Source organism: Mandrillus leucophaeus, unplaced genomic scaffold (assembly GCF_000951045.1).
Source record: "Mandrillus leucophaeus isolate KB7577 unplaced genomic scaffold, Mleu.le_1.0 Scaffold758, whole genome shotgun sequence".
NCBI classification, from domain to species: Eukaryota; Metazoa; Chordata; class Mammalia; order Primates; family Cercopithecidae; genus Mandrillus; species Mandrillus leucophaeus.
The window spans coordinates 36,655-52,918 of record NW_012108230.1 but is presented as its reverse complement, the minus strand read 5'-3'; positions in this window follow the sequence as shown (position 1 = coordinate 52,918).

Sequence of the window (16,264 nt, the reverse complement as noted above, 5' to 3'; positions counted from 1 at the left end):
TAAATGAAGACACCAAGAGCCTCTCACACATACACACTGTTGATGCTATTATAAAATTTATTCTTTACAAAAATGCCTAAAATCCCGGAATTCTTGTGAAGTCTCCCAGCATGACTTGCAATGAGAATTGGAAGGGATTTTAGTAACTTTTTAGACTTTTGCTCAGTGCTAATATTTCTTATTACAATCCTACAGTTATAGTGGAATTACCCTACCTGTATACACAGACTCAAATACACACTCATGCACGTATGTTAATCCTTTCTACAACATTGCTTAATATAGAATTTGGCTCAAATATAATTTGAAGTAGTTCTGAGAAAAAAAATCATGAGGAAATCTTCATCTTAGAGATATATTTAAATAAGATATATCAGTATCACTAGAATTTATTTATTTATCACCATAGATATTAAGGCTGTTACTTAGTTTTTGAAAGAAAGACATTTTTCAAAATAAGACATACATGTGGCCAACAATCATATGAAAGAAAAAATGCTCAACGTCACTGATCATTAGAGGAATGCAAATCAAAACCATAATGAGATACCATTTCACACCAATCTGAATAGCTATCATTAAAAAGTCAAAAAATAATGAATGCTTGTGAGGTTGCAAAGAAAAGGGAACACTTATACACTATTGGTGAGAGTGTAAACTTTTTCAAGCATTGTGGAATACAGTGTGGCAATTCCTCAAAGACCTAAAAACAGAAATACCATTCATCCCAGGAACCCCATTGCTGAGTATATAACCAAAGAAATATAAATTGTTCTATTATAAAGACACATGCATGTGTATATTCATTGCAGCACCATTCACAATAGCAAAGTCATGGAATCAACCTAAATGCCCATCAATGATAGACTGGATAAAGAAAATGTGGTACATGTATACCACCACGGAATACTATGCAGCCACAAAAAGGAAGAAGATCATGACTTTTATAGGGCATGAATGGAGCTGGAAGCCATTATCCTTAGCAAAATAACGCAGGAATGGAAAATCAAATATCACATTTCCTCACTTATAAGTGGGAGCTAATTGATGACAACACATGGACACATAGCGGGAAACAACATACACTGGGGCCTATTGGAGGATGGAGGATGGGAGGAGAAAGGGGATCAGGAAAAATAACTAATGATACTAGGCTTAATACCTGGGTGATGAAATGAACCGTACAACAAACCCCCCACGGCACAAGTTTACCTGTATAACAAACATGCTCATGTACCTCTGAACTTAAAAGTTAAACAACAAAAAGAAATCATGCTAAATTTATTGAGACAATAATACTTGTGTTTCTGCTTATAAATTAAATGGATAGAAGACACCAATATTCTGGTTCTTGATAGAAGAGATTGGGTTACGCAGACTAAATGCTGACTAAATAACTTTCGTTCTAAGAGTGAAATTGAGTTGAAATAAAATGTAAAAATGATTCAAAATGTGTTTTTCCTGCATACATACAACTTTGACATACAGGTTATTTTACTGTAATTCTATGTGATTTAATATCCTACGTGTAGATTAAAAAGTAAAGACATCCTTTGGGAGAGTGTTAGTCTTAATATTTGAACAAGATTTTGTCAATGATAGTTTATTTAAAATAATATGTTAATAGCCATTATTGACACAGGTTAAAAATAACACTTTTATTACTTAAGTACTACTTAGATATCATATAGATATATGATATCTATATGATATCCAAGATTTTTTGTTTTTTTCAGTATTTAATGTATCCTAAATATCAGCAAAGCCTTAAAGTCCCAGAAAAAGCAAAAATGATAAAATGATCTTGCCATAAATAATTGATAGGTATTCTAATCTTAGAGGAAATCACAGCTAATGTTAAATATAAAGAATAATAAAGTCAAAAAGGATGTGAGATTTTCCTGAAATTTTCAAGTTTCTTACCAATATATATTTGAATAGTCCAAGATGTAATTGGATGTATTATCTACCAAAATTAACAAAATTTTTTTAAATTGTCTTTAGCAAACTTCAAGATATGTCTTGCTCCCCATTAATTTCAATATCCCAGCAACAATTTTCAGTAGACTGCAGTGCAGTAAGTGCAATATAACTAAGTAGTGAAGGAGAGCCATTTACTCAGCTTACTGCATGCTTTATATTAAAAATACACACTTGACATACATCATCTCATAGTAACTCTATCAAGTAGTGCAGCAGTCTGAGTTCTGCGTGTATTATCTTCACCGTTTTCCAACTACCTTGATAATGTACTTTGAAACATTTCTAGCATGCAAATATGTAAGAAATTAAAAACGCTCTTTAGAAATGAAGTCTTTTTAGAAAAAAATATAAAATTTGTTCTCACATTTTGTGATTAGAATCTCTCTCTTTAAAGTTTTGTCTGATACATACATATATACTGGCTAAAATAGCTCATATAGAGGAAATTAAAATCTTTAGGTTTCCTAAGCATTTTCTTCCATTGCACTAATTTGTATTTCTTTCGTAGCAAAAAATGAAATTATTTTAAATAATATATTGATACATGCTTTTATTTTTCTAAAAATGTTTCTTTTTAAGAACACAGATATGAAAATTTATAATAAGGAAGTAGTGGTTGCAGACACAGGTACACTAACCTACAGAAAGTGAGTTTCACTTGTTTGAGGAAATATTGAGACCAGGTTTACCTAGTAGCTACTGGGTAAACAAACATATAGACGTGTGAAAGCATGCAGAGCAAATGGTAGCAGTCTCGAGCAGGTTCCACTTTCTAGAAGGAGTCAATGTGGAGAGACAGGCAGTTTCTGGAAGTAGTGGTGAAGGAATTAAAGCAAACAGGAGAAATCAAGAGTCCAAGAGAAACCAAAGAGAATTCCTAATCAGATGGCCCTTAAGCGCTTCCCAACAGAGTCCATCATTTCTTCTTCCATAAGTTCACATATAACTGGAGAACAAGGCAAAAATGGGATATTTTGAAATAAAAATGAAATGCTAGGCAACATTGAAGCAGGGCTATGAAATAAAACAATAAATGAAAATTAATATATTTCATCTTGAGGTTGAATAAGCAATTCCAAACCTATGTGCATCTTGCGTTTTGGATAATAATATAAAGTCCTCATCTGAAATGCTTCTCCAATTCATTCTTCAAAGAGCATGTGAAACTGCCAGTACGATAATACCACATGGATATGTTTGCTTTGGTTTATTATTTATTTATTTAAATAAATGTTATAATAAGCATTTTCCTGCATTTATAAAACCAGTGTCTTTTTTAGTATCTTATTTACATGTATTTGATTGAATTATTATATCTTTATTGATTTGTAACTATTAATTATATAAATTATTATTTAATATAACAATTATCAATTTGTTAACATGTGCTGTAACTTTTTGGCATATGTAGTTTATGTTTTGAACATTTATGGCATTTTTCTATTGTATCTTAATTATTTTATATTAAATGTGTATTTTTTATGTAAAGCAATACTTGTATCCTAAACATCAGCAAAGCCTTAAAGTCCCAGAAAAAGCAAAAATAATAAAATGATCTTGCAATGATAAAATGATCTTGCCATAAATAATTGATAGGTACTCTAATCTTAGAAGAAATTACACCTAATGTTAAATATAAAGAATAATAAAGTCAAAAAGGATATGAGATTTTCCTGAAATTTTCAAGTTTCTTACCAATATATGTTTGAATAATCCAAAATGTAATTAAGCATGTATTTTCTCCTAGCAATTTTACGGTTTTTGACATGCTTAAATATTCATTCACATGACATTTATTTTGTTGATGAATATGAAAAAGGAAGCCAGCTTTATTGTTTACATCTTATCAAGGACTTGTCCTAACAACATTCTTCTGCGTTACACAAAGACACTATGACACAGGCTCTCAGGGACATCGTTGTAATGAAAAGCTTATAAAACTCACTTTTGTTTTTATTTCAATAATAAAAATGTTTTCTTCAAATGAATTCAGGAGGAAAATGGCTCAAGGCTTAGTAATTGATTAGTTTTTATCTTATGTATACTACAATTAATGTAAGTTATTTATTTTTTAAATTTTATCTTATGCACACTATGATTAAAGTATTTTATTTTTGATAACTGATTAAAAAAACAAAACAAACAAACAAAACCCATAGAGCTAAAATGGTGACTGTTTTCTCTTAGGATTCCAATGTCTCAACATACATCTTTTGTAGTAATGACATCCGTGACTTTATTTTGCGTGTATTATCTTCACCTTTTTCCAAGTACCTTGATAATGTACTTTGAAATATTTCTAGCATGCATATATGTAAGAAATTAAAAATGCTGTTAAGAAATGAAATATTTTTAGAAAAAATATATAATTTGCTCTCACGTTTTGTGAATTAGAATATCTCTTTAAAGTTGTGTATTATACGTACATATATACTGGCTAAAATAGCTCATATAGAGGAAACTAAAATCTTTAGGTTTCCTAAGAATCTTTTTCCATTGCACTAAGTTTTATTTCCTTTGTAGCAAAAACTGAAATTATTTTAAAATAATTAAGTAACAATATTTAAGTTATTGAGTTTTCAGTTATTTCTCATCAAATGTCAGCTCATACATATATTATTCCAAGTAGCTTCAAAGATTTTATAAGCATATGTGTATAGAAAGCTAGAGAAATCTTTCTGAGTTTTTTCTAATTAACATTCATACAGAGATAAATTTTTGTTTCTGTTTCCTCTTTTGATGAAATCCTGTTTATAAATATGCAATTATGATTATTCCCCAATAAAATGTGGTTTCTAAATGTTGTTTCACTTTTGGTTTTTGTGTTATGGTACTGCTTATCGGCTAGGATGTATGAATACAGAAGTGCGTTGATATTCCAATGTACACAAAACAATTTATAATTTTCCAGTGGCATACATAGTAAGCTATGGAGCTAAAACTGAAATGAGACATTAATTCATTTGTTTTTTCACCTTGTATTCATTTATGTTTTGGCATTATACTAGTCACTAAACATAGTCAATAAAACAAACTCAATTTCTGGATTCATTACAGTTTTCTAATTTATAATCTTTGCACTTTTAATAGCAACATGTAGTTTCTCATAAACTCAGAAAAATTTTAAATTATGAGAGAATGCAGCCATATGTAAAGTACTATATGGTGCCAAAAGAAGACAGAGCTGAACAAAGACACAACATAAAGTCTCCCAATGAGACTGTCAATAGCACTATACAGCTAGTTTAAGCGGGGAAATGGCATCAGGAGAGGGCAAGCAAAAGAGGTAGAGAAAACTAAAATCATGAAATGAGTTTTGTGTTACAGATAAATTTGAATGTGATTATACATGTGAATACCTTTTTAAGGAGAAAATATAAACATAATTGTATTTTAGGAAAAAACAGGAAAGTTGGTTGAAACAGTTTGGGACTAAAGCAGATAAAATATTTGACACTGGCAATCATTATGGTAAGTAACATTAAGAGTCTAGTGCAGAGCAGAGAGAGAAAAGGAGATGGGTATGGTAGTCTAAGAAGAAAAAAATCAGTTGGCCTTGCTTTTAGAATAAGGGATAAATAGTTGCCCAGCTTTAGAGGCTGGGAGCACAATGCAGTCATAACTTCTGCTATTACTTAGTGAGAAATGGAAGGTTTGGGAGAAGAAAAGATAAATTCAATGCTGAAATGTTGTAGTTTTAGAGTGTGTGGTTTCATAAACATGTAAGTTTTCAGCTCAAAAGGGCCAGCTAGTTTGTAAATAGTGATTTGGAATGACTTTATAGAGAGAATATTATAATCCATATAAACAGATTAAATGGCATATCAACAATAAGTAATCTGAGAAGCAAATTAGTTAAGAGAGAACCAGTTTTTAGGTCACAATAGAAAAAGTGGAAGAGGAGACAACAAATAACAAGAACAACATAAAGAACTAAAACCAATACCTCAGCAGAGATTTGCAGTAAGGAAGAGGGAATTAGTCAAGAGTACCCAATAACAAAATTAGGTCAAGTAAGATGAGGACTGAAATAACCCATTTTCATGATCAATTCATTAATTTGTGAATATTGCTGGACAAATTGTGATGGTGTAAAGAGTAGAAATCAGACTTCAGTAGGTTGGGGAGAGATTAAGAGGCATAAAAAATGTACAGATAAATTTTATAATGATTTTCGAGGATTCTGAGTATAATGACAGAAAGATTGGAACTAAGGTTGAAGGGAAGTTTTCTGGATGTTATTATTGCATTTATAAAATGGGGAATATTAACATTATTTACATAAGTTGAAAAATAAGTGTCAGTGTATTACAAAATATGTAAAGATTCCAAAATTTATCTAAAATTAAAGGGTTCCATTTTGTCACTATATATATATATTTCTAAATTTAGCTGCCAAATATCGTGCTCAATGCTATGATGTACCAATGAACTCACTCCTACATGTGTATTAATATAAACACACATATATGTGTGTACATTATGTATGCATATGTATGTATATTATGTATGTATACACATATACATGTATGTGTATATCTCTAAGTCCTAGTGTGATTCGGAGAGAGAGAGTAATTGAGGCAGGGGCAGAAGATTGGAGGAAGACAAGCAGGATGGGTTTTCTAATGACTATATTTAAGATTAACATGAGATATTCTGCTGAATTATATCTTTGTTTTAACACTTAAAATAACTGCTAGCTAGAAATTTAGAAAAGAGTTCTCCAAAATAATTTTTGAGAAACTAAAGAATGAGGAAAAAATAAAAAATAAAATTAAACATTAATAAACGTTTACTATACTGACTAAATCCAACCATTTGCAAATATCTTCCTATTTTCTATTTATCTAAAAGCAGATTAACTTAATCAGTAATTATTACCAAGTTCTTACTCGGTGACTTGTTCTTAGATTACAATGATGTTGAAGTAAATAGACATGATGCCTGCCCTTACCAGGCATATATCCTAGTTAGAGAGAAAGAAATAGACAAAACATACAAATAAACTATAATAATTTAGTAGAAGGTTAATAAAAATAATTTGAAGAAAATATGGAGAATAAATAAAGGGAAATATTTATCTAAGAGAAAATTTTAGTTCTTTTTTAGGTGCTAAGACTTAGGCTGAGACCTAACAGAAATGCATGTTTCAATTGTCATTGTTGTTATCTATTAATACTTTTTCATATTAGTTTGCTTCCTACAGTTGCCCTGAAAAATAATTTTTAAACTAACTTTTCTCTACTTTTTTAATAACTTTAGGACATTAACCTTAAAATTGCTTATATAAAAATTAACCAAATTACCAAAAAATTCTTAAACATCTCCCTTTTTTATGAATGTCCTAAATAGTATAATCATCATTATCTGAGGATTTGTTTAAAATGTAGATTCTTAGGACCTTGGCTAGACCTAAGAAATCAGAAACTGCATTTTCACAATATCACTCTATGAATTGTAAGGACATTAACATATGAGAAGTATTGATTTAGGAAACATGGGAAATCATAATTTGTTTGCTGCTCCTAAGACAAATCAGCATCTTTAGAACAATGGCATCTAATAAAAATATAATTTGAGAAACAGGTAAATATACATTTTCTAGCAGCCACATTACCAATATTAAAAGTGGTAAATTTTGTTTTAATATTATATTTAACCCACTTAAAAACACGTTAGTCTCTAAATTTGCAATCAATATAAACTTATTCATAAAATATTTATCTTTATAGTACTAAGCCTTTTCATTGCAGGGTATATTTTACATTTATAGAACATCTCATGTAGAATATTAAATTTTCCTCAGCAGTATTAGACCTGTATTTTATACTGCTTCAGTTATTTAATTTAAATTATTTAATATTATAAATTTTAAATGTAATTCTTCAGTTATTCTGGCAACATTTGAAGTGGTCAATAGTTACGTCATGTTATAGTTGGCTACCTTTCCCATCAGCAGGTTAAATAAAAAAGTCATATGATCATGTCAACAGATGCAGGAAAACTATTTTACAAAATCCAAAAATATTTATACTTTTAAAAATCTCATCATGCTAAGAATACAAAGGAATTTACCCAACTTATAAACAATAAGTACAAAAGTCTTCCAGCTAACATTATACTTAATTTTGAGAAATTAGAAGCTTCCTGTCTTAAGAACAAGGTAAAGACTTCCCCTTTCAGTGTGTCAATTCAACATCATACTGGAAGTCGTAGCTAATCCAAAATGATAAAACAAAACAAACAACAACAACAACAACAAAACAGAAAAAGGATATATGGATTGAGAAGGAAGAAATACCACTGCCTTTTTTTTTTTTTTTTGTAGATGGAATGCTTGTTTATGTAGAATATCCCACAGAAACAATAACAACAGAATTCCTACAATAATGAGTAATTATAGCAAGACTACAGGATAAAAGTTTAGTAAACCAGAAGGCAATTCATTTCCTTTATATCTATTTTGAACAAAAAATTTTGATATTAAAACACATAGCATCATTTACATTAGCATCAAAAATGAAACACCTTGGTATAAATCTAGCAAAATATGCACAAGATGTTTATGAGAAAACTACTAATACTCTGATGACAGATATCATAGAAGATCTAAATACATTTAGATATATTTCACATTTATGGTTGGGAAGACTCAATGCTATTAAGTGGTTTTTCCCAACATGACCTATAGATTTAATCAAACACAAGTAAAAAATCCAAGTAACTTACTTTTGGGTTATTATCAAATAAAAGTACACAAATCAATAACACTGCTATACACCAACGACCAAGCTGAGGCCAAGTGTGGTGGCTCACCGCCTGTAGTCCCAATATTTTGGGAGGCTGAGGCAGGTGGATGGCTTGAGCCCTGGAACTCAAGACCAGCCTGGGCAACATGGTGAAACTCTGTCTCTACAAAAATAATTAATAATAATAATAATTTAAAAAACTAGCTAGGTGTGATGACACACACTTGTAGCCCTACCTACTCAGGAGGCTGAAATGAGAGAATTGCTTGAGCCTTGGAGGCAGAAGCTGATGTAAGTCATGATGACACCATTTTACTCCAGCCAGGCTGACAGAGCGAGACCCTATCTAAAAAAGAAAAAAGAGTAAAAGAACAGACAAATTGGCTGGGCGCAGTGGCTCATGCCTGTAGTCCTACCACTTTGGGAGGCCGAGCTGGGTGGATCATGAGGTCAGGAGTTCAAGGCCAGCCTGGCCAACATAATGAAAGCTCATCTCTACTGAAAGTACAAAAATTAGCCGGGTATGGTGGCACGTGCCTGTAGTCCCAGCTACTCAGGAGGCTGAGGCAGGAGAATCACTTGAACCCGGGAGGTGGAGGTTGCATTGACCTGAGATCAAGCCACTGCACTCCAGCTTGGACAACAGAGTGAGGCTTCATCTCAAAAAAAAAACAAAAAAAAACCAAAAAAAAACCAAAACAAAGAATAGACAAATGGATCAATTGACAAGAATAGAGAGCTGAGAAAGAGATCTACACAAATAAGGTCAAGTAAATTTTGAAAAATAACAAGGCAAATCAATGGAGAAAAATATGTTTCTCAATAAATGTTGGAACAACTGGAAATCCAAGAAGGAAAAAAAAAGTATCTAAACACGCAATATGCAACTGCATATTTAAACAGTAGCTGTTTATAGAATATGAAAAAAGTGTATTTAGACACTGACCTTACCTCTCTCACACAAAATAACCTAAAATGTATCATAAAACTAAATTGTAAAAAATGACATTATAAAATTTCTGAAAGATAATTTGGAGAACATTTGGTGCCCTTGGCTTTAGTGATGACTTTTCAGATACATCACTGAAAACAGGATCCATGAAAGTCAAAATTAGTAAGATGTAATTCATTAAATTCAAAAACTTTTGCTCTGTAAAAGGCACTGTTAAGAGGAAAAAAAGAAGCCACAAATCAAGAGAGATATTTGTAAAACACATACCTGAAAAAGGACATGCATGTGTAACACATAAAGAATATTTAAAGCTCAAGCATCCATTAACAGATAAATGGACAAAGAAAATATGATATACATATACCTTGAAATACTAGTCAGTCTTAAAAAGGAAGAAAATTCTGTCAAAACATAAAATTTGTGACAACATGGATGAACTTGGAAGATGTTGTGCTCAGTGAGGAAGCCAAACACAGAAAGACAAGCAGCAAATGCTCTCACGTATATGTGAAATCTAAAATAATCAAACTTATAGAAGAAGAGAGTAAAATGATGGGTAGCAGAGGCTGAGGAGTTGGAAGAATGGAAAGATGTTGGTCAAAGGATACAAAGTGTCAATTATGCAGGAGAAATAAGAGTTTTTTTGAGATCTATTGCACAGAATGGTGAATATAGTTAATAAAAATGTATTGCGGATTTCAAAATTGCTGAGCACATTTTGAATGTTCTGACCACAAAAAAATAAATATATGAGGTGATGGTTGTTTTAATTGGCTTGATTTAATCATCGCATATTGTGTTCATAAATTATAAAATCACTTTGTACCCCATAAATATATACAATTATTATTTGTCAATTTACAATAAAACAAAAGATATTTTTATAAAACCTCAATGGTAAGAAAATTTAAAATCTGGACAGACATTTTAGCAAAGATACACAGATGGCAAACAGCATATAAGTAGATGCTTAACAATATATTAGAAAATGGTGAACAAAACAATGAGATTCTACTATACACCTATTAGAATGCCTTAAATCCAAAACATGGGCAACAGCAATAGTTAGGAAGCATGGGAAGAAACAGGAAATCTCATTCATTGCTTGTGATACAGCCACTTCGGTAGACAGCTTGACAGTTCCTGACAAAACTAAACATTGTCATACAATAAAATTAACAATTGTGCTCCTAGATATGTATCTAAATGAGTTGGAAACATCTATCTATCCAAAAACTTCACATGAATGCTTATAGTAAACATTTTGTCCATAATACCCCAAAGTAGGAAGCATCCAAATGCCTATTAATAGGTGAATGGATAAATCAACCATGTTACATCTATACAATGAAATATTATTCAGCACGCACTCACAAAAATGAGGTATCAAGCCATGAAAAGACATGGAGAAAACTTTATTGCATATTAATAATTTAAACAAGGCAGTCTATAAAGGCTACATATTGTGTGATTCCAACTATATGACATTCTAGCATTGGTGGTTCAGTAGAATTCTTGCCTGCCAACTATATGACATTCTGGAAATGGCAAACTATAGAAATCAGTATTTTCCAGGGGTTCAGGGGGAGGGGGAGAGAGAGAGGGATAAATAGGATAAATACATTATTTTGTATGATACTGCAAGGTGGATAGGTGACTTTATGCATTTGTCAAACTCCATAATTGATGACATTCTAGTAACGCATGACGTTAATAATGAAGCAAACCATGGGGAGTGGGGGGCACAGGAGGTGGTTTATGGGAAATCTCTGTACTTTCTGGTTAATTCTCTGTAAACCTAATAATGCTCTAAATGTGGTTTATTAATTAAAAAGTATCCTACCACAATTTAGATATAATCACTGTCAGTTGGTTTTCTGAATCTGAATATTGAAAATTAGTATGTTATTCAACTGTAAAGGCTGATTTAAATGTATTATATAAATGTTAAAATGGTTTCATATCCACTTTCTTCAACAAATAGCTTGCTTCAGACATTCCATAATAAACACACTTATCAATGACTAATTTAGATATAAGAGAGAAAAAGAAAATTTTATAATTAAAAACCCAATTTTCTCTGTCCCCATTAAAATAATTATTTGAGGATTATTGGTTTGAATTTTTGTGATCTTTGAGTCTGTCCAGGAGTCCATATTCCTAGGTCTAATTCACTCTGAATTTTGAGGTATAGATTCTTTTACAACTCAGAGAAACACAAAAATCAACCTGATTTTTCATCTTCCATGACAGAGAACGGATAGAACAGTATGATGAGCAGCCTTCATTCCATAAGTTATCTTTAAATCTTGCCAATTTCAATGCTGTGAAAAATGCAAATAAAATAAAATAACTATTTTGTATTCTCGATGATTCTGGAATAAAGGAAAATTACTTTGACATTTGGTAGCCAATAAAAAAGGTGTAATAAAAAGTTGGAAGTGAGTCTTAAATAATATTATTTGCAAAACAGGCAAAAAGGGAGCACAGAACTCATGGCAGATGCAAAGAGTTTGGTGAAGGCAAACCAAGACAATTGTTGGAAAATGATCCTGTGGAAAATTTATAGATTGATCATTCTACAGAATGGTGAATTATTTAGGTTGAGTAAAGTTATATATAAGGAAAACTGTTGTAAGTTTCTCTTAAAAATGAGAAATTCAAAGAAGATCATGTTATCCTATGCATGCTGAAGCAAAAATAAAAAGGACATATAAATGAGAAGGGTGAGGTGCAATTACAACATATAAGACACTATCATTGGAGGAGTTGTTACTTTGGGTCTTTTAGGTGAGAATTAATATGCACTTTTAAAAATAAATTCCATTTGAGGTGACTGCAAGAGAACAAAGTAGAAATGCCCAGCAGTTAGTGGATTGCAGGAATCAAAGGAAATGCCAGACTGCTGATAAAATTTGGAGATTTTTAAAGTGTTATATTTCAGTGTTTTGAAATGAGATCACCAGGTGTCGTACTGGATTAAACAATGGCTAAATGCTGATACAATGAGAATGAGATTGCAGTTATTTCTCCTACTTGGGGATATAAAATTAAACATGGTTTATGTACCTCTATCAGTTTGATGTAGCATACCTGAAGCCCTGAATAACAAATACTATTGTTCTGAAAAATCTGGTTAGGCTGTAGCTTCACAAGGAATGGCACAGTCCCTCTTTTTCTTAAACTCTTAAATCTTACCTTCTTATTTAATATGTTTTATTATTCCCCTTGAACATATGAAATATTAATATATATGGTTTTATTGAGGGATGTGTTACATAGATAATAAGATATATGAGTTAGATTATGATCAGAATTACAACAGAAAATTAATTTATATGTATTTCTGATTCAGCCTGTAACAGATTGCTTCAAGTTATTATTAGTTTATAAAAACTTACTATTAAAAAACATTGCTTTTTCCCCTTGTTTGCTTACAATCTTTTGAGATCCTCTTTAACATCTCTGAAGAAATAATTCCAAAAGTTTAGCACACAATTATATCTCTAGTTAAGCAGTCTTTCAAGTACATATATCTGTAAAATATATTAATGTTTCCAAAACAACTTATTTAATTAAACCAAAAAATTGCTCAATCGTGGCATTTTCATTACTTCTTTAGGTTCTTTAAATATACTTTTTTAAAGAGCAGCGTTTTTCAATCTGGTCATATCAATTAAGACATCAATTAAGGCACAGATACAACTAAGAGCCTCAAGGGTTTGTTTTGTTTCTCCGATTCGGCTTCGTCTGGCAGCTGCAATTTGTACATCACAAAATCTGTGATGAATATTTGAACCAGTTCAAGTGAGATAAATCCAAAGTGCACTTGCATAGTTATGACCACTGAATAACTTGGTAATTTTTTTATCTTAAATTGCTGTAAATTGTTATTTGTAAGTATATCCAGAAAATGATGTATGTGTATACACAGACACAGACACACACACACACACACATACTATAAATCATATATTATATGTTGCATATTACTTATATGTATGTCAGGCAAGTTAACATTTCCATCCAGACTTTATAGCTCTAATGCTTAATTTACACTTGTTTACCTTTGATAGTAAAATGTTTGTACAAGGCAATGTTAAGGTCCAATGTGATGGCTCATGTTTGCAATCCAAGCACTTTGGAGGCCAAGAGGGAGGGTCTGCTTGAGAACAGGAGTTGGAGACCAGCCTGGGAAACATAGGGAGGCATCATCTCTACAATTTTTTTTTTTTTTTTAATTAGCCTGCTGTGGGGTGGCACATGCCTGTAGCAGCTACTCTGGAGGCTGAGGTGGGAGATCACTTGAGCCCAGCAGGTAGAGGCTGTAGTGAGCCCTGATTGTAGAGCTGCACTCCAGCCTGAACAACAGACAGAAACCTGTCAAAAAATCAATAGTAGTAAATTTACATAATAAATTTCACTCACTATATTCTATATTTTATTATTTCTCATATAACGCAAATATCTTTTCCCAAACACAATCTAGTCAATGAAATTTACTTTGACCACCCTATTTAAATGCATTCCTCATATCCCCACCCATAAGCTCCATACAATACTCTGTTTTAATGCAGCTGCTATCTTCAATTATCCTATGTAATTTATTTAACATAATCTTTCATTTTATATTCATAATGTCAGGAGAACAGATTTTTTTTTGTCTATCTTACTTAAGTCTAAGAGCTTAAAAGGTTCTTGACACATAAAACATACACACATACAAATGTTTGAATGAATGAACACTTAAACCAAATTTGCTCAGTTTCTCAAATTTTATAACAAATATTGATGCCTATAGCAATTCCTGAATACAATAAATAAGTTATATTCCCTTAAAAACATTGATATCATTTAAGAGTTAAAATAGATCAAATAATTATTACACCTTAATTAATGTGAGAAAATAAATGGTAAATAGTGTTAAATTAATATTTGTGAAAACGAAGGAGCATCCTGGGCCAGGCGCGGTGGCTTACGCCTGTAATCCCAGCACTTTGGGAGGCCAAGATAGGCAGATCACGAGGTCAAGAGATCGAGACCATCCTGGCCAACATGGTGAGACCCCATCTCTACTAAAAATGCAAAAATTAGCCACGCATGGTGGTGCATGCCTGTAGTCCCAGCTACTCAGGAGGCGGAGGCAGGAGAATCACTTGAACCTGGGAGGCAGAGGTTGAAATGACCCAAGATTGTGCCACTGCACTCCAGCCTGGGCAACAGAGCGAGACTCCATCTCAAAAATACAAAAAATGGAGCATCTTAATTGGTTGTAGATATAATTGGAGGTGATCTCTGTTGTTAAGGTTGCTGCCACATTTACAAAGAGAAGAAATCAGCCACTCACCTGAGGGCTTGCAGCTCTCCCCTGTAATTGAAGTTGAGTCTCCTGACTTTGCCTTTGCTGATGGGGCTAAGTAGAAACGCCGGTCTAAAAGTTTTCTGTTTTGGTAAGTTGCTCTTTTCCTAGTTGTTAAGCTAGGGAGAACAGGCTTCCCTTAGTCTCTTTTGCCTGTCCATTGACATTTCCATGTGTTGGTTTCTTCAGTTTCAAGTCAAGCAAATACGAAATGGTTAGAAAATGCAGAAAACCACCACCCAGTCATTCCTTGGATCAAGAAGTCCCTAGACAATGAAGTCCTTAGCTAGTATGCCATTTTTTCTCTCCAAATTTCAGAGCATTTAGAGTTTATTTAGCGCTTATCATATTTAGTGTATATTGTAGGATGTCTAGAGTTATCAGTTTTATTTAGCAGGAGGAATATACAGAAAAACATTTTTACTCTACCTTTTTGGAAACTGAGCTAAATTAATTTTTAAAACCTTCATTTCCCATTATAAATAAAAGTATTACAAACTTATCCAGAAAAGCCCCACAATTGAAATTGAAATTTTTATTTTTTGTCCTATCATGCTTAAGGAAATTTTCCTGTCTAAATCAGCAAATATGATTTTTAACATGTAAATTCTGTTTCTTAAGCTAAGACCAGAGTACAAATAATATATAAGAATAAATAAATAAAGGTAAGATATTTCTTTATACAAGAAACGTGCTTTAAAATATTAAAATAAAATTTTATTGCAAACTTACTCTATATTATCAAAGTATCTAAAATTTTCACTAAATGAAGTGAGCAAAATCCCAGCTAAATGATTTTCCTTGTGTTTCTCCAATTTATCTCTCTATTTTAGCTGTTTTTTGAAGGGGTAGCCTGCCCCTCCACACCTGTGGTGTTTCTCGTTAGGTGGAACCAGAGACTTGAGAAAAAAAATGAGACACAGAGACAAAGTATAGAGAAAGAAAAAGTAGGCCCAGGGGACCAGCGCTCAGCTTACAGAGGACCCACGCCGGCCCCGGTCTCTGAGTTCTCTTAGTATTTATTGATAATTATCTTTACCATCTTAAAGATAAGGAAGTGGCAGGACAATAGGATCATTGTAGGGAGGAAATCGGCAGTAAGACATATGAACAAAAACCTCTGTGACATGAATAAGTTTAAAGGAAAATGCTGTGCCTTGAGATGCATATGCAAACATCTCCATAAACCTTTTAGCAGCATTGTTTCAGCCTATCACATGG